We start from the raw sequence: 19,715 nt of genomic DNA on the forward strand, positions 1-19,715 counted from the left end.
TTCATTTATTTGATTACCACTTTTTTGTTCACCACAAATTATTTTAGTCCCTTTTATATTGCCTCATTTATTTTAGGTTTAAAGAGCTACCTTAGCTCATATTTTTTACATTTGTTAAAATAATTCAGGTGCTATTTTATAGCTTTAGAATATTTACTTTGTCTTATATTTAATTCTAACTATAGATTCACTATAAATCTTATGATAACAAGCATTGATCCTGATACCAACCTCTTATCTAATGACTTAAATGAATCAAACAGTAACTGTAATTACTACACAGCAGAACAATCAAAGGCACTTCTCAGAGCCAACAACATAACTGTCTTTAACTACAATATCAGATCTTTAAGCAAACATTACGATGACCTCATAGCATTACTAAATTCCCTGCATGCTAGTATGTCCATCATTACTCTCACCGAAACCTGGCTAAAGCCTGATACTACAGATGTCTATGCCATTCCTGGTTACACAGCCATACACAACTGTAGGCCAGATCAACAAGGGGGTGGCACAGCTATATACTACTCAGACCAACTAGAATGTATCACTAATACTTGCACAAGGGATGAACATGGGGAATATATAATAGCTAAATTCAAATCCAAATACCTACAAAAACCTCTCACAGTGATAAACATCTACAGAGTACCACAGTCAAACATTAGCTGTTTTAGTGACAACCTAGGAAGTATGATAACTGATGCACGCATGAACAAAGATCACTTACTACTCTCAGCTAGAATGTATTAATAATTTTCTAAAAAAGACCCAATAAAACAAGCACTGCCCTAAAAAAACTAAACAAATGACTGCAGAGAGACTGAACAGTCCCTGGCTAACACCCAGTATCCTCAAATCCATAAATACAAAGCACCTATACGAAAAACAGTACAGAATGGGCCACATAACCAGAGACCGAACAAAACATTACTCGTCAATCCTAACCAGCCTGATAAGAAGGGCTAAAAAATTGTATTATGAGAACAGATTATTCAACTTACAAGGTGACATAAAAAAAGACCTGTAAAGCCCTATCAGAAATACTAGGAACAAAAAAGATAACACGAAATTGAATTAACAAAACCAGATGAACCCCAATTCTCACCTACTGAAACAGCAAACAGACTCAATGATTTCTTCTCCACTATAGGAAAAAACCTTGCCAATAAAATCCCAAGCTCAGATACCCCACCCAATGACTACCTCACTGGCAACTACCTGAACACACTGTTCCTAGCTCCAACTAACCCAACTGAAGTCTCCCTTATCAACAAACTAAAAAAGCAAGACAGGAGATTTAAATACCTTACCACCCATTATATACAAAAAAGTGTCACAGGTGCTATCACCAATCATTGCAACACTCTTTAACAAATCCATTGAATCCTCTACCTTTCCTACAGTTCTCAAAATAGCAAGGGTCACCCCGATCCATAAAGGAGGAGACCACACAGACTTGAATAACTATAGGCCAATATCCAACTTACACCCTCTCTAAAATCTTTGAAAAATTAATCCATTAGCGTATCTATTCCTACCTCATCTCCCACAACATACTCAACCCCTGTCAATTTGGGTTCAGGCCTAATAAAAATACTAATGATGCTATTATCCACATGCTATAACATATTTATACAGTAATAGAGAAAAAAGAAGTCCCACTGGGGATCTTCATTGACTTACGTAAAGCTTTCGATACAGATGACCACGACTTGCTCCACATAAAATTGTCGCACTATGGTATAAGAGGGCACTCCCTCAACTACCTAAAGTCATACCTCAGCAACAGAAGCCAATACGTGTACACAAATGGGGCAAACTCTTCCGCACAGCCAATTACAGATGGTGTCCCACAGGGAAGTGTCCTAGGCCCTCTTCTCTTTCTCATATACATAAATGACCTACCAAATGCATCGCAACTACTCAAACCCACACTATTTGCAGATGACACTACATACGTCTACTCTCACCCGAGCCCAGTCATGATAGCCAATACTGTAAATACCGAATTACAGAAAATATCAACCTGGATGAGGACCAACAAACTTACTCTAAACATTGACAAAACCTACTACATTCAGTTTGGTAACAGAGCTGCAGATGTGTCTCTTAACATAATGGTAAATGGATCACCTATCACAAAACTCACAGAGGGAAAATTCCTAGGAATCCACCTTGATAATAGACTCAAATTTCAAACACATATACAACAAATTTCCAAAAAAATTTCCAAGACCGTAGGCATACTATCGAAGATATGGTACTATGTTCCACAGTCAGCCCTCCTGGCCCTATATCACTCACTTATTTACCCCTATCTCACCTATGGAATTTGTGCATGGGGCTCAACAACAATAAACCATCTCAGACCACTAATCACCCAACAAAAGGCTGCAGTCAGAATAATAACAAATTCCCACTACAGACAGCACACTCCACCAATTTTCAAAACTCTAAACCTACTCACAATACAAAACATCCATACTTATTACTGCACCTACTACATACATAAAACACTTAACTCTGACATAAACCCTCCCCTCAAACATCTCCTTACCAACCTCAACAGAACACATGACCATAACACAAAACACAGATCATTCTTTGATGTTCCTCGTGTCCATCTCACGCTATGCAAAAACTCAATGCACATAAAAGGCCCTAAAATCTGGAATTCATTACCTGTGAATATAAAAGAAACACTGTCTGTTTATAAATTCAAGTCTCTTCTCAAAAATCACTTACTCACCCACAACTAAATAAATACTGAATACTTGTATCTCATAAATTGTATCTCATATATGTATCTCATTATTGTATCTCATAAATGTCAACCTGTGACCCAATCAAACTTTGTTACTATTTAACTTCATTACCTAACAGAATACTCCATTCTACTGATTACACAGCAACACAGTAAATGACCATATGACCTGTCTTTGTAATACTCATTTGTACTAAATTGTTATCTGTTTTACAATAATTTTTGTACCACTGAATATATCATTGCTTAGTTAATCTTAAGTTCATTAAGCCTGCCCATAATGCTCTGCATACAAGGGGCTTTGGCATGTTGCACTTTAAAAATTGTATTCCTTGTACTTCTCTGTATCATGTTCAAATTAAATAAATAAATAAATAAATAAATAAATAAATACTGATTGTACAGCAATGCATGCAACCATACGACCTGTTTTTGTAATACTCATTTGGCTTGTTATCTGTTTACAATAATATTTTACCACTGAATACTTCATTGCTTAGTTAATCTTAAGTTAATTTTAAGCCTGCCCGTAATGCTCTGCATTCAAGTGGCTTTGGCATGCTGCATTTAACTGTATTCTTTTGTACTTCACTGTATCATGTTCAAATTAATAAATAAATAAATAAATAAATATTGGTCAGTAAGGTTAACCTCTCCTCTTCTTATGCACCTATAAATTCCCCTTTTCTTCCCTAATACATGCTTTAGCCTCCTGTTAATCCATTTGGGATCGTTATTATTAGACTTAATTTCTCTCTGGGGAAAGTATATACTCTGAGCACGATGTACATTATTAAGAAAAAAATCATAAATGCAGATCCCTTCATAATCATAAATATGATCATCGTCAATAAAATCATTAGCTAGATAACCCCAATCGAGATTTGATGGGTGTTCCCCGAGTCCATTATAATTGGCAAAACGAAAATCGGGCATTTTTACTGTACTATCGTTATTCTTGTATTCCCGGTTAATGCTAAAAGTGATGGATCTGTCATCACTTGCGCCACGCTCTTCCGTGATCTCCAGATTATTTACGAGTGTTTCCCTATTTGGCAAGACTAGGTCTAGCAAATTATTACCCCTGGTAGGCTCTGTTACACACTGCTTCAGAAAACAGTCCTGAACTGTTTCCATAAAGTCACTGGACTCTAGATTACAACTTTATACTTCATTATTAAGGCCTCACCTACATTATGCAGCTCAGTTCTGGTCTCCACATTGCAGAATGCACATAAATTCGTTAGAAAACATTCAGCGTAAAATGACCAAATTAATACGCAGCATTAGAAATCTTCCGCGTGAACAAAGATTGAAAACCCTTAAATTATATTCACTTGTTAGACGAAGAATGAGGGGAAACATGATACAAGTGTACAAGTGGAAAATGGGTATTAATAAAGGGGATATAATTAAGGTCTTGAGGATATCTCTCCAAGAGAGAACCTTCATTAATGGATTCAAATTAGACAAATTTACATTTAGAAAGGATACAGGAAATTATGGGTTTGGAAATAGGGTAGTTGATAAGTGCAACAGTCTACCTAGTTGCATTATTGAGGCTAAAACCTGGGGTAGTTTCAAATTTAGGTTGGGTAAATACATCAGTGAGACGGGTTGGATTTCAGTGGCATTTACATACGAGTGGATAGAGTTATCAGAACTTAATTCTTGGGTGGCATTGAAAATTGCATTGGGCAAATGTTTTGTTAGTACAATAAATTGTAAAGGACCTGCCTAGTATAGGCCAACAGGCCTGCTGCAGTGTTCCTCCTTTCTTATGTTCTTAAATACTAGGGTTATCAACACTCCCAAGCTTCAGAACCTTGCATTTACCTACATTAAACTGCATCTTCCACTTTTCTGACCATGAATTGAGTTTGTCTAAATCCTCCAAAAGTTCCCTGGCATCTAAATTGGAATCAATTATCCTACTTATCTTTGTGTCGTCGGCAAATTTGCTCACATCACTAGTAATTCCCTCAGGTCATTGATGTATACGTATTATAAACAACAACGGGCCCAAGACTGATCCCTGTGGTACGCCACTTGTTACAGATCCCCACTCGGATTTAACCCCATTTAAGCATACTCTCTGGTTCCTATTGGAGAGCCATGACTCGATCCATGAAAGCACTTTTCCCCCAATGCCATGAGCTGCCACTTTCTTTAACAGTTTCTGTTGCAGTAATCTATCAAAAGCCTTACTAAAATCTAAATAAACAATATCGAATTCTTTATCATGATCGACGGCCTCAAAAGATTTACTGAAGAAGGTTAATATATTACTTAGGCGGGAACGGCCCCTCGTGAATCCGTGCCGAGTGTCGTTAATCAAGCTGTGCTTATCCAGATGGCTTCTTATATTGTCAGCTTTAACTGACTCTAGTAATTTGCCTACAATTCAAGTTAGGCTTACTGGGCGGTAACTTGACGGTAACGACTTGTCCCCTGCTTTAAAAAGAGGAATTACATTAGCCATCTTCCACATATCAGACACTACACCTGTTTGAAGAGAAATATTAAAAATATTAGTCAATGGTTCACAAAGTTCCATTTTACACTCTTTAAGAACCCTTGAAAAAAGTTCATCAGGGCCCGGGGATTTATTTTGCCATAACCGGTCTATCTGTTTGATAACCATTTTGCTAGTGACTGTGATATTGCATAATTTATCATCATCAGGCCCACTATAAAAATTAATTACTGGGATAATGTTAGTGTCTTCCTGAGTGAAAACTGAGAGAAAATAATTCATAAGAATAGAGCACATTTCATTCTCCTGGTCAGTGAGATGCCCAGAGTTATTTTTCAGAGGACCCATCTTATCTCTAACTTTTGTTCTATAAACCTGGAAAAAACTTTTGGGGTTACTTTTCGAATCCCTAGCAACTTTAATTTCGTGGTCCCGTTTAGCTTTTCTTATCCCCTTTTTAACGTCCCTCTTAACATCAATGTACCAATTCCTGAGATGACCCTCGCCTCTTTTGATACGCCTATAAATTCCTTTTTCCTGTCCTAAAAGATATCAAAGCCAATTATTCATCCATTTGGACTCATTTCTATTCGATCTAATTTCCTTACACAGGGTAAACGTCCTTTGGGCAGCATGTATTGTGTTAAGAAAGCTGTCATACTGATATCTCTCTTCATTACTCCAGTCCACAGATGAGAAGTGTTCTCTAAGCCCATTGTAATCTAAGCAAAAATCTGGGACCATTCCTGAATTATCCCCACTATCACACTTCCATTCAATGCTAAAGGTAATTGATTTGCGATCACTTGTGCCGAGTTCCTACATAATTTCTAAATTATCAACGAGGGTTTCCTTGTTTGCCAAAACCAAGTCAAGCAGGTTATTTCCCCTTGTAGGCTCTGTCACAAACTGCTTCAAAAAACAGCTGAATATCACACCAGGGGTGCTATTTTTTTTTTTTTTACTGATTAAGAATATGCACTTAAAAATATACATAAGGCTTTTTTTTTCCCCTGATTTTGTATGTCTGATATCCCATTTTACAACACACTTAAGTTATGAGATCTCTTCTAATCTTTCTATAAAAGCTATATTGTACAGGATTTTTCACATTTTTGGGAAATTATTGATTCAATAAACAGTTTCATGCCCATTTTCCATTTTTACAGAAAAAGGTATCAGTGATATGGGCTGCCACTGATACCTTCTGCATTGATCAGAGAATTTTCCCTCCTAACTGTTGCTATCTTGCAACACTGCATAGCTCCTGATGATGCACGAGTGCAGAAGATCTTGAGCTAAAGATCTCTATCCCCATGTGGGTTCTTCTGCATATTTATAAGTGCATATATTTATGCAGCATAAAAAATAATTCAATAGCAATTTTGACTGTTTTTTTTCAATCCATCCGATAGTATATAAATGCCAAATTATTGTCAAGTGACTGGGAAAGGGGCAGAAAAAAAGTTATTATTTTAACACCTTGGCTGTTTCTCATCGAAGCAGGGTGGCCAGAAAAAGAAATACTCATCATCATTCACTCTATCACTGTCTTGCCAGAGGCGTGCTTAAACTACAGTTATAAAACTGTAACATTAACACTCCTCCTTCAGGCTGCAGCCACTGTACTTCCCATCTCCAGGACTCAAGTCTGGCCTGCCAGTTTCATAGGAACATAAGAATGGAGGAACACTGCAGAAGGTCTACTGGCCCATGTGAGGCAGGTCCTTACCAAAACGACTACTACCTAAAGCTTCCCTAGAAATAACTCCCGTACCCAATGACACCAATCAAACCCAGCCCCTCCCACTCATATATTTGTCCAGTCTCTTCTTAAAGCTACCCAAGGTCCTAGCCTCTATCACCCCACTAGGAAGACTGTTCCACGCATCTACAACTCTGTTAGAAAACCAGTACTTACCTATGTCCTTTCTAAATCTAAATTTATCCAACTTAAATCCATTATTCCTGGTTCTTACCTGGTTCGACACCCTCAGTACTTTATTAATATCTCCCTTGTTTATGCCTGTCATCCACTTATACACTTCAATGATATCTCCCCTCATTCTACGCCTCTCCAGAGTGGAGATTTAAGGCTTTGAGCCTATCTTCATACGGGAGGTTCCTTACACAGTAAATCATTTTAGTCATTCTTCTCTGTATGTTCTCTAATGAGTCTATATCCATCCTGTAGTAAGGGGACCAAAACTGAGCAGCATAATCTAAATGAGGCCTCACTAGTAATGTATAGAGCTGTAAAATAACTTTTGGACTTCTGTTACTTATACTTCTTGAGATAAATCCAAGTAATCTGTTGGCCTTGTTGCGCACACTAAGGCACTGCTGTCTTGGCTTTAGATTTCTGCTTATCATGACTCCCAAGTCTTTTTCACATTCTGTATGATCAAGCTCTACTTCACCTAGATTATAGCTTCGAGGGTTATTTTCATTACCAAGGGCAAGTACCTTACACTTATCCACATTGAACTTCATCTGCCATTTTTCAGACCAAGACATTAATTTGTCCAAATCGTCCTGGAGTTCATTGATATCCTCCTCAGAGTGAATTATACGGCCTAACTTTGTATCATCAGCAAATTTACTCATGTCACTCGTAATCCCTTCATCAAGGTCATTAATGTAAATTATGAACAAGAGAGGGCCTAAAACTGATCCTTGTGGAACGCCACTAGTGACTAATCCCCATTCAGATTTCACTCCATTAATGGTAACTCTCTGCTTTCTATTGGTAAGCCATGCCTCAATCCATGCTAGAACTTTACCTCCTATACCATGAGCTGCCACTTTTCTTAAGAGTCTCTTGTGAGGTACTCTATCGAAGGCTTTACTAAAATCCAAATAAACAATATCATATTCCTTATCACTGTCAACTGCCTCAAATGTTCTATTGAAGAACGTCAGTAAGTTTGTCAGGCAGGAACGACCTCTCGTGAATCCATGCTGAGATTCATTTATCAAGTTATGCTCTTCAAGGTGACTTCTGATAATGTCAGCTATAATTGATTCTAATAACTTGCCCACTATAGATGTCAGGCTTATTGGACGGTAATTTCAAGGAGTGGACTTATCCCCTGATTTGAATATAGGAACCACATTAGCCATCTTCCACATCTCTGGCACAACACCGGTAAGGATGGACGCATTGAATAGAATTGTTAATGGCTGACTAAGCTCCATCTTGCATTCCTTAAGTACCCTGGAAAACAACTCATCGGGTCCCGGGGACTTATTTTGTTTCAGTTTGTCTATCTGTTTAATAACCATGTCCCTCATGACAGTAATATTAGTTAACTTAAATTCATCAGGAACTAAATAATTGTTAATTACTGGAATCTCATTTACATCTTCCTGTGTAAAAACTGACAAAAAATAGTCATTAAATAAGGAACACATTTCCAGTTCATTATCCGTCAGCTGTCCATTCCCAGTTTTCAGAGGTCCTACTTTTTCCTTCACCTTCGTCCTATACACTTGAAAGAACCCCTTTGGATTAGTCTTTGATTCATTAGCAACTCTAATTTCATGTAAAGCATGTAAAGTCCTATAAACCATTTGTCTCCATTCATGCATGCTTGCTGGAAGTCCAAGCTCCTCTTACACAAAACCTCCTTTACCCCCCTCTCTCCAACCTTTCCTAGGCTGACCCCTACCTGCCTTCCCTCCACTACAGACTTATACACACTTGAAGTCATTCTATTTCATTCCCTCCTCTCTACATATCCAAACCACCTCAATAACCCCTCCTCAGCCCTCTGGATAATAGTTTTCGTAATCCCATACCTCCTTTTAATCTACAAACTAGTATGGATTATCTACATTATATTCACACCACACATTGCCCTCAGACATGACATCCCCACTGCCTCCAGTCTTCTTGTTGCAACATTCACCACACATGCTTTATATAAGAGCGTTGGTATAACTATACTCTCATACATTTCCCTCTTTGCTTCCATGGATAAAGTTCTTTGTCTTCACAGACTCTTCAGTGCACCACTCATCTTTTTCCCCTCGTCAATTCTATGATTCACCTCATCTTTCAAAACCCCATCTGCTGACACATCCACTCTCAAATATCTGAAAACATTCACCTTCTCCATGCACTCTCTTTCCAGTCTGATATCCAGCACTGCATTACCTAATTTTTTTGTTATTCTCATCACTTTACTCTTTCCTATACTCACTTTTAATTTCCTTCTTTTATATACCCTACCAAACTCATCCACCAACCTCTGCAACTTCTCTTCAGAATCTCTCAAAAGCACAGTGTCATCAGCAAAGAGCAACTGTGACAACTCCCACTTTGTGTTAGATTCTTTATCTTTAAACTCCACACCTCTTGCCAACACCTGAGCATTCACGTCTCTTACAACTCCATCTATAAATATACTGAACAACCATGGTGACATCACACATCCCTGTCTAAGACCTACTTTTACTGGAAAATAATCTCCCTCTCTTCTTCACACTTTAACCTGAGCCTATTTTCATAAAAACTCTTAACTGCTTTCAGTAACCTACCTCCTATACCATACATTTGCAACATCTGCCACATTGCCCAAATATCCACCCTATCATGCACCTTTTCCAAATCCATAAATGCCACCAAAAACCTTTTTACCCTTATCTAAATACTGTTCACTTACATGTTTCACTGTAAACACTTGATCTACACACCCCTTACCCTTCCTAGAGCCTCCTTGTTCATCTGCTATCCTGCTCTCCGTCTTACTCTTAATTCTTTCAATAATAACTACCATACACTTTACCAGGTATACTCAACAGATTTATCACCCTATAATTTTTACCCACCCTCTCTTTTGTCCCCTTTGTCTCTTGATACAAAGGAACTGTGCATGCTCTCTGCCAGTCCCTTGGTACCTTACTCTCTTTTATTTTTTTTTTTTCAACAAACTGGCTGTATCCCACCAAGGCAGAGTGGCCCAAAAAGAAAAACAAAAGTTTCTCTTTCAAAATTTTGTAATTTATACAGGAGAAGGGGTTACTAGCCCCTTGCACCCAGCATTTTAGTCGCCTCTTACAACACACATGGCTTACGGAGGAAGAATTCTGTTCCACTTCCCCATGGAGATAAAAGGAATAAACAAGAACAAGAATCAGAAAGAAAATAGAAGAAAACCCAGAGGGGTGTGTATATATATGCTTGTACATGTATGTGTAATGTGACCTAAGTGTAAATAGAAGTAGCAAGACATACCTGAAATCTTGCATGTCCATGAGACAGAAAAAAGGACACCAGCAATCCTACCATCATGTAAAACAATTACAGGCTTTTGTTTTACACTCACTTGGCAGGATGGTAGTACCTCCCTGGGTGGTTGCTGTCTATCAACCTACTACCTATAACCCTCTTCTATACATTCATTAAATAAAAACACTAACCGCTCCAAAACTATATCCCCACATGCTTTTAACATTTCTATCTTTATCCCATCAATCACAGCTGCTTTACCCTCTTTCATTCTATTCACTGCCTCATGCACCTCCCCCACACCCACAACTGGTTCTTCCTCACTCCTACAAGTTGTTATTCCTCCTTGCCTTATACATGAAATCACAGCTTCCCTATCTTCATCAGTTAACAATTCCTCAAAATATTCCCTCCATCTTCCTGATACCTCTAACTATCCATTTAATAACGCTCCTCTCCTATTTTTAACTATTAAATCCATTCGTTCCCTAGGCTTCCCTAACTTATTAATCCTACTCCAAAACTTTTTCTTATTTTCAACAAAATTTGTTGATAACAACTCACCCACTCTCTTATTTGCTCTCTTTTTACATTGTTTCACCACTCTTTTAACCTCTCTTTTTCTCTCCATATACTCCTCCCTCTTTTCATCACTTCTACTTTGTAAAAACCTCTCATATACTAACTTTTTCTCTCTTACTACTCTCTTTACATCATTTCACCAATCGCTCTTCTTCCCTCTCACACCCACTTTCCTGTAACTACAAACTTCTGCTGAACACTCTAACACCACATTCTTAAACTTACCCCATACATCTTCCACCCCATTGGTTATATATCTGTGGCTCCTCTATAAACATGTATATCCTGAAAACTACCAAACAGTCTTTTATCTACCAATACTTAGTCCAAGAAACTACTGTCATTACACCCTACATCATATCTTGTATACTTATTTATCCTCTTTTTCTTAAAATATGTATTACCTATTACCTTTTCTATACAAAGTTCAATCAAAGGCTCCCCAGTATCATTTACACCTGGCACCCCAAATTTACCTACCACACCCTCTCTAAATGTTTCTCCTACTTCAGCATTTAGGTCCCCTACCACAATTACTGTCTCACTTGGTTGAAAATTTCCTACACATTCACTTAGCATATCCCAAAATCTCTACACTCCTCTCTTCTTTAAAAATAAATATATTCATCATGGAAGTGTTTGTTTGATCAGTTATTCCCCACAAACAAAACACATCTCTGAAGGTTAGAATAGTTTTCAGGAAAACATTATCATCCTCTATCATAGCATCACAAGAAAACAGGACCTTGTATCATGTTAAAATTATCAGTATAGAACCTCCTCTTAATCCTTAATGGTGAATATTCAGTATAAATGAACATACATTTACATTCTTAAGGTGCTGTAATTGGTAAAATACAATTATACAATACATACAAACTATATGTACAAAAATACAAACTTTAAAGCACTGCTTAGAGTATAATAGGTGAATAAGACACATTAAGATATAAATATGTCACATTACTACTGACATAAAAAACACATTTACTTGCATAAGTCTCATTAAGAAACAAGCCACCTGCAGAATTCATTTAACAGAATTTTATAATTATAATAAATTCAACCATTAACCGATTTTAAATAATATATTGACCTGAAAACTGTCTTAATAGACAGACTGCCCCTACTTACTGCAAAAAAATATAAATTAACAAAACTAACTTGACAATCAAGAAGAATTAGAGAAATGTCCTATAGAGCAAACATTACATTAAGCCAGAGATTAACTACAGTAGTTGTAATATTTTCAGAGCATTTGTGTATTTGGTGTCGCTTGTGTAAATTAACCCCTCAAGGAAGGTTCCTTGATGTTGGTGAGGGGCTCTTGATTTAGGGAATTGGATCTGTGCTCCAGTTCCCCGAATTAAGCCTGAATGCCTTCCACATCCCCCCCCCAGGCGCTGTATAATCCTCCAGGTTTAGCGCTTCCCCCTTGATTATAATAATAATAATTGTGTAAATTACATTAATCCAGGATTGACTGAAAAATTTGTTAAGCTACAATGTAACTCAAACTTTTCAGAAATAATTGCTTCTTGTAAAGGACTTAATGAAAACAATGCAAGTTTAAGAATGATTATTATAAGTGGGTTCTACACTAACAGCTTATCACATTTAGTAATTTTTCAACTTTAGAAATCTTTCAATTGCTTTAGTAATCTTCGAACAAACAAAGTGAGGACAGAGACAGTGAAGCAAAGAGCAACAGCAAGGCGTATGTCATGAGATTCGAGGCAACTTCCTCACCCAGCTCAGGAAGGTGTACAGGTGCTCTTTGACTTATGATGGGGTTACATTCCATCAAACCCATCATAAGTTGAAAATATCGTAAGTCAAATATGAATATATGCTAAACAAATAAGTAAATAACTACTGTCATTGAATAAACAAATAAGCATCGAAGCATCATAAGTCGAGGAGCACCTGTACTCAAGTTAAAACTAACAGCTCTCAACCCTCTCCTTTTATAGGTAAATGCAAAAAAATTATAATTTGGTCTGACAATATCTGGTACATCAATATCATTTTACACTACAATAAAGAGGAATAATTTTAATAATCTTTCTTCTTTCAACACACCGGCCGTATCCCACCGAGGCGGGGTGGCCCAAAAGGAAAAATGAAAGTTTCTCCTTTCAAATTTAGTAATATATAAAGGAGAAGGGGTTACTAGCCCCTTGCTCCTGGCATTTTAGTCGCCTCTTACAACACGCATGGCTTATGGAGGAAGAATTCTGTTCCACTTCCCCATGGAGATAAGAGGAAATAAACAAGAACAAGAACTAGAAAGAAAATAGAAGAAAACCCAGAGGGGTGTGTATATATATATACACTTGTACATGTATGTGTAGTGTGACCTAAGTGTAAGTAGAAGTAGCAAGACGTACCTGAAATCTTGCATGTCCATGAGACAGAAAAAAGGACACCAGCAATCCTACCATCATGTAAAACAATTACAGGCTTTTGTTTTACACTCACTTGGCAGGACGGTAGTACCTCCCTGGGCGGTTGCTGTCTACCAACCTACTACCTAGGAATTTTAAAAATATCGAGGATGAAACAAATCACAACTAATCTACACTTTGGAGAGGAAAGAGTAGTCAGTGTTTTGGTCTGTCCCAGAACATTATCAATCCATCACATGATAATGGCTCCAGGATGGATGGAAAGACATATAATGGTCCAGAATAGACTGAAATATCATCTAACATTTTCTCTCCATACTGTGGATTAGCTGTGAATTTCAAGCTAATATTTATTAACCCTTTGAGGGTTTTCGTCGTACTAGTACGTTTTACGCGTAGGGGTTTTTGACGTACTAGTACTCATAAATTCTAGCGGCCTCAAATCTAGTGGGAGAAAGCTGGTAGGCCTTCATATGAAAGAATGGGTCTATGTGGTCAGTGTGCACAGTCTAAAAAAAATCCTGCAGCACACAGTGCATAATGAGAACAAAAAAGCTTTGACCATTTTTTTTTAATAAATCAGCGACTTTGCAGTGTATTTTCATATGGTATTTATTGTTGTATTCTAGTTTTCTTGGTCTCATTTCATAGAATGGAAGACATATTACAGAAATTGAGATGATTTTGACTGGTTTTACAAAGAAAGGTGCCTTGAAATTGAGCTCAAAGTAGCAGAAATGTTCGATTTTTACCAAACTTCAAAAGTAAACAAATCGTGCCAAGCGTGCAATACACGTCAACTGGTGAGTCTAATATTCTTTCACAAGTGCACCAATAATATTTATACCATTTTTTACACTAATGCAGTAGTCTGCATAACAGTAAATCTTATATTTTTTGTGAAAATAAAAATTCAAAGTGGAAAGCAAAAGAATATAAGAGGGGACTTGAGACATGACTAATGACTAGAGGAAATGTCATTTTAGTGCCAGGAATGTCTTTCTTGTTTATTCTGGACCCTATTCCGAAATTGGCATCTTTTGAAATTTGTGTGAAATTGGCAAAATTGCTAAATTCTGACCACTGTACTGGATAGTTGAATTTCATAAATGAGTGGTTTCTTGCATCCATTCGATAGAAAAAATGGAGTTCTAGCGAAATATTCATGTTTTTTGTCGACTAGTACAGTGAAATTGGCCGAAAATGGGGCTCAAAGTGGGCAAAATCGCCGATGCGTAAACATCGCCGAGACCGCTAACTTTGCGAGAGCATAATTCCGTAAGTTTTCTATCAAATTTCAAACTTTTGGTGTCTTTATGATCGGGAAAAGATTCTCTATCTTTTTATAAGAGAAAATAATTTTTTTTTTTTTTAAATTTGGCCGACCCTGAGAACGAGTTTCGGAGAGGGCCTGTCGACCCTCAAAGGGTTAAGGGAACCCCCCTGTTAACATACACAATATACAATACTTTACACCTAACACAGTGTAATACCAGACAAGTGTAAATTATTTAATAATCATATAAAAATAACATGGAAGCAAGGGGCTAGTAACCCCTTCTTCTGTATATTTTTACTAAATTTGAAAGAAAAAACTTACGTTTTTCCTTTTGCGCTACCACACCTTCGTGGGATATGGCCAGTTTGTTGAAAGAAGAAAAATAACATAGCCAATGACCCTGTATAATACAACCATAATTATATTACAATAAATGTCTAAACATAAGGTAATACATTATAAACAATAGTCTTTGGAATCTTTAACCTGATGGAATAAAATTAAATATTATATATAATACAATAAATATTATACAATAAATAATTTGAAAAACAAAATGTTAAGTCTAAAACATATGTACAGTTTATCATATATTTCCACTGGAATTATTTTTTAATTGGTTTTTAACACACTGGGCATTTCCTACCAAGGCAGGATAACATTTCCTACCAAGGCAGGATAACATTTCCTACCAAGGCAGGATAACATTTCCTACCAAGGCAGGATAACATTTCCTACCAAGGCAGGATAACATTTCCTACCAAGGCAGGATAACATTTCCTACCAAGGCAGGATAACATTTCCTACCAAGGCAGGATAACATTTCCTACCAAGGCAGGATAACATTTCCTACCAAGGCAGGATAACATTTCCTACCAAGGCAGGATAACATTTCCTACCAAGGCAGGATAACATTTCCTACCAAGGCAGGATAACATTTCCTACCAAGGCAGGATAACATTTCCTACCAAGGCAGGATAACATTTCCTACCAAGGCAGGATAACATTTCCTACCAAGGCAGGATAACATTTCCTACCAAGGCAGGATAACATTTCCTACCAAGGCAGGATAACATTTCCTACCAAGGCAGGATAACATTTCCTACCAAGGCAGGATAACATTTCCTACCAAGGCAGGATAACATTTCCTACCAAGGCAGGATAACATTTCCTACCAAGGCAGGATAACCCAATGAAAGATATACTTTCACCATTATTCATTTATAATTCAGATAACCCTTTGAATAATATTTCTGATCACTGGAAGTACAGTGCAGGCACTATACTTCCCACCTCTACCCATCTTTCACAGTGCAGGTACTGTACTTCCCACCTCCACCCATCTTTCACAGTGCAGGCACTGTACTTCCCACCTCCACCCATCTTTCACAGTGCAGGCACTGTACTTCCCACCTCCACCCATCTTTCACAGTGCAGGCACTGTACTTCCCACCTCCACCCATCTTTCACAGTGCAGGCACTGTACTTCCCACCTCCACCCATCTTTCACAGTGCAGGCACTGTACTTCCCACCTCCACCCATCTTTCACAGTGCAGGCACTGTACTTCCCACCTCCACCCATCTTTCACAGTGCAGGCACTGTACTTCCCACCTCCACCCATCTTTCACAGTGCAGGTACTGTACTTCCCACCTCCACCCATCTTTCACAGTGCAGGTACTGTACTTCCCACCTCCACCCACCTTTCACAGTGCAAGTACTGTACTTCCCACCTCCACCCATCTTTCACAGTGCAGGTACTGTACTTCCCACCTCCACCCATCTTTCACAGTGCATATACTGTACCTCCCACCTCCACCCATCTTTCACAGTGCAGGTACTGTACTTCCCACCTCCACCCACCTTTCACAGTGCAAGTACTGTACTTCCCACCTCTACCCATCTTTCACAGTGCAGGCACTGTACTTCCCACCTCCACCCACCTTTCACAGTGCAAGTACTGTACTTCCCACCTCTACCCATCTTTCACAGTGCAAGTACTGTACTTCCCACCTCCACCCATCTTTCACAGTGCAGGTACTGTACTTCCCACCTCTACCCATCTTTCACAGTGCAAGTACTGTACTTCCCACCTCCACCCATCTTTCACAGTGCAAGTACTGTACTTCCCACCTCCACCCACCTTTCACAGTGCAAGTACTATACTTCCCACCTCCACCCATCTTTCACAGTGCAGGTACTGTACTTCCCACCTCCACCCATCTTTCACAGTGCAGGTACTGTACTTCCCACCTCCACCCATCTTTCACAGTGCAAGCACTGTACTTCCCACCTCCACCCATCTTTCACAGTGCATGTACTGTACTTCCCACCTCCACCCATCTTTCACAGTGCATGTACTGTACTTCCCACCTCCACCCACCTTTCACAGTGCAAGCACTGTACTTCCCACCTCCACCCATCTTTCACAGTGCAGGAACTGTACTTCCCACCTCCACCCATCTTTCACAGTGCAAGCACTGTACTTCCCACCTCCACCCATCTTTCACAGTGCAAGCACTGTACTTCCCACCTCCACCCATCTTTCACAGTGCAAGTACTATACTTCCCACCTCCACCCATCTTTCACAGTGCAAATACTGTACTTCCCACCTCCACCCATCTTTCACAGTGCATGTACTGTACTTCCCACCTCCACCCACCTTTCACAGTGCAGGTACTGTACTTCCCACCTCCACTCATTTTTACAGTGCAGGTACTGTACTTCCCACTTCCACCCATCTTTCACAGTGCAGGTACTGTACTTCCCACCTCCACCCACCTTTCACAGTGCAGGTACTGTACTTCCCACCTCCACCCATCTTTCACAGTGCAGGTACTGTACTTCCCACCTCCACCCAACTTTCACAGTGCAGGTACTGTACTTCCCACCTCCACCCATCTTTCACAGTGCAGGTACTGTACTTCCCACCTCCACCCAACTTTCACAGTGCAGGTACTGTACTTCCCACCTCCACCCATCTTTCACAGTGCAGGTACTGTACTTCCCACCTCCACCCATCTTTCACAGTGCAGGTACTGTACTTCCCACCTCCACCCATCTTTCACAGTGCAGGTACTGTACTTCCCACCTCCACCCATCTTTCACAGTGCAGGTACTGTACTTCCCACCTCCACCCAACTTTCACAGTGCAGGTACTGTACTTCCCACCTCCACCCATCTTTCACAGTGCAGGTACTGTACTTCCCACCTCCACCCATCTTTCACAGTGCAGGTACTGTACTTCCCACCTCCACCCAACTTTCACAGTGCAGGTACTGTACTTCCCACCTCCACCCATCTTTCACAGTGCAGGTACTGTACTTCCCACCTCCACCCATCTTTCACAGTGCAGGTACTGTACTTCCCACCTCCACCCAACTTTCACAGTGCAGGTACTGTACTTCCCACCTCCACCCATCTTTCACAGTGCAGGTACTGTACTTCCCACCTCCACCCATCTTTCACAGTGCAGGTACTGTACTTCCCACCTCCACCCAACTTTCACAGTGCAGGTACTGTACTTCCCACCTCCACCCATCTTTCACAGTGCAGGTACTGTACTTCCCACCTCCACCCATCTTTCACAGTGCAGGTACTGTACTTCCCACCTCCACCCATCTTTCACAGTGCAGAAACTGTATTTCCCACCTATAATAATATAATAAATGAAGAGCTACGAATTTTTGATAAATATTATTCAGAGAGTTTTGAAAAAATTTAAACCACTTCAGAATAAATACAGTAATGAAATATTAATCGATAAAGTACAAACTATATAACTAAAGCCTACTTGCCATAACTTCGAATATATATTTAAAAAAAAAGGAAAAAAAAAGAGTTGCTGACCAATGGTTCAGCACACGAGTACCTGGATATTATGCTGGTTTCTGTATTGAATTGTAATATGTATGGTGGAGAAGTGAGCCATAATTTTATAAATTGTGAACCAAAATTTTATAAATACAGTAGAGTCATACATTTGTGGGCACTTTAAGTTAGCTTAAATGGTAAAACATAAGGAAGTCATGTTGCAACATGTTTTCCAATGGTGTGGGTACAGCATGAGTGTGTGAGCATGGGTAGTGATGCAGGAACATGGGCACCATCATGAAGGTGAACACGGTTCATTTAAGCTGTGTCTTGTACCCTTTTTGTTTATCAGGCTCAAGCTGTAGGCTATCTTTGTGGTTACCAGTAGGCTCACCTGGGCTCTGATGTGGTTACCAGTAGGCTCATCTGGGCTCTGATGTGGTTGCCAGTAGGCTCATCTGGGCTCTGATGTGGTTACCAGTAGGCTCACCTGGGCTCTGATGTGGTTACCAGTAGGCTCATCTGGGCTCTGATGTGGTTACCAGTAGGCTCACCTGGGCTCTGATGTGGTTACCAGTAAGCTCACCTGGGCTCTGATGTGGTAACCAGTAGGCTCACCTGGGCTCTGATGTGGTTACCAGTAGGCTCACCTGGGCTCTGATGTGGTTACCAGTAGGCTCACCTGGGCTCTGATGTGGTTACCAGTAGGCTCACCTGGGCTCTGATGTGGTTACCAGTAGGCTCACCTGGGCTCTGATGTGGTTACCAGTAGGCTCACCTGGGCTCTGATGTGGTTACCAGTAGGCTCACCTGGGCTCTGATGTGGTTACCAGTAGGCTCACCTGGGCTCTGATGTGGTTACCAGTAGGCTCACCTGGGCTCTGATGTGGTTACCAGTAGGCTCATCTGGGCTCTGATGTGGTTACCAGTAGGCTCATCTGGGCTCTGATGTGGTTACCAGTAGGCTCATCTGGGCTCTGTGGTTACCAGTAGGCTCACCTGGGCTCTGATGTGGTTACTAGTAGGCTCACCTGGGCTCTGATGTGGTTACCAGTAGGCTCATCTTTTTTGAAAAAGGTTGCCCTGGGCAGCTCATTTTACATGATATTCTTCTAACTTTTACCTTTGCCTCTAGACAAGGCCTTAAGCCCCT

The sequence above is a fragment of the Cherax quadricarinatus genome, unplaced genomic scaffold, assembly GCF_038502225.1.
Source record: "Cherax quadricarinatus isolate ZL_2023a unplaced genomic scaffold, ASM3850222v1 Contig15, whole genome shotgun sequence".
Classification (NCBI taxonomy): Eukaryota; Metazoa; Arthropoda; class Malacostraca; order Decapoda; family Parastacidae; genus Cherax; species Cherax quadricarinatus.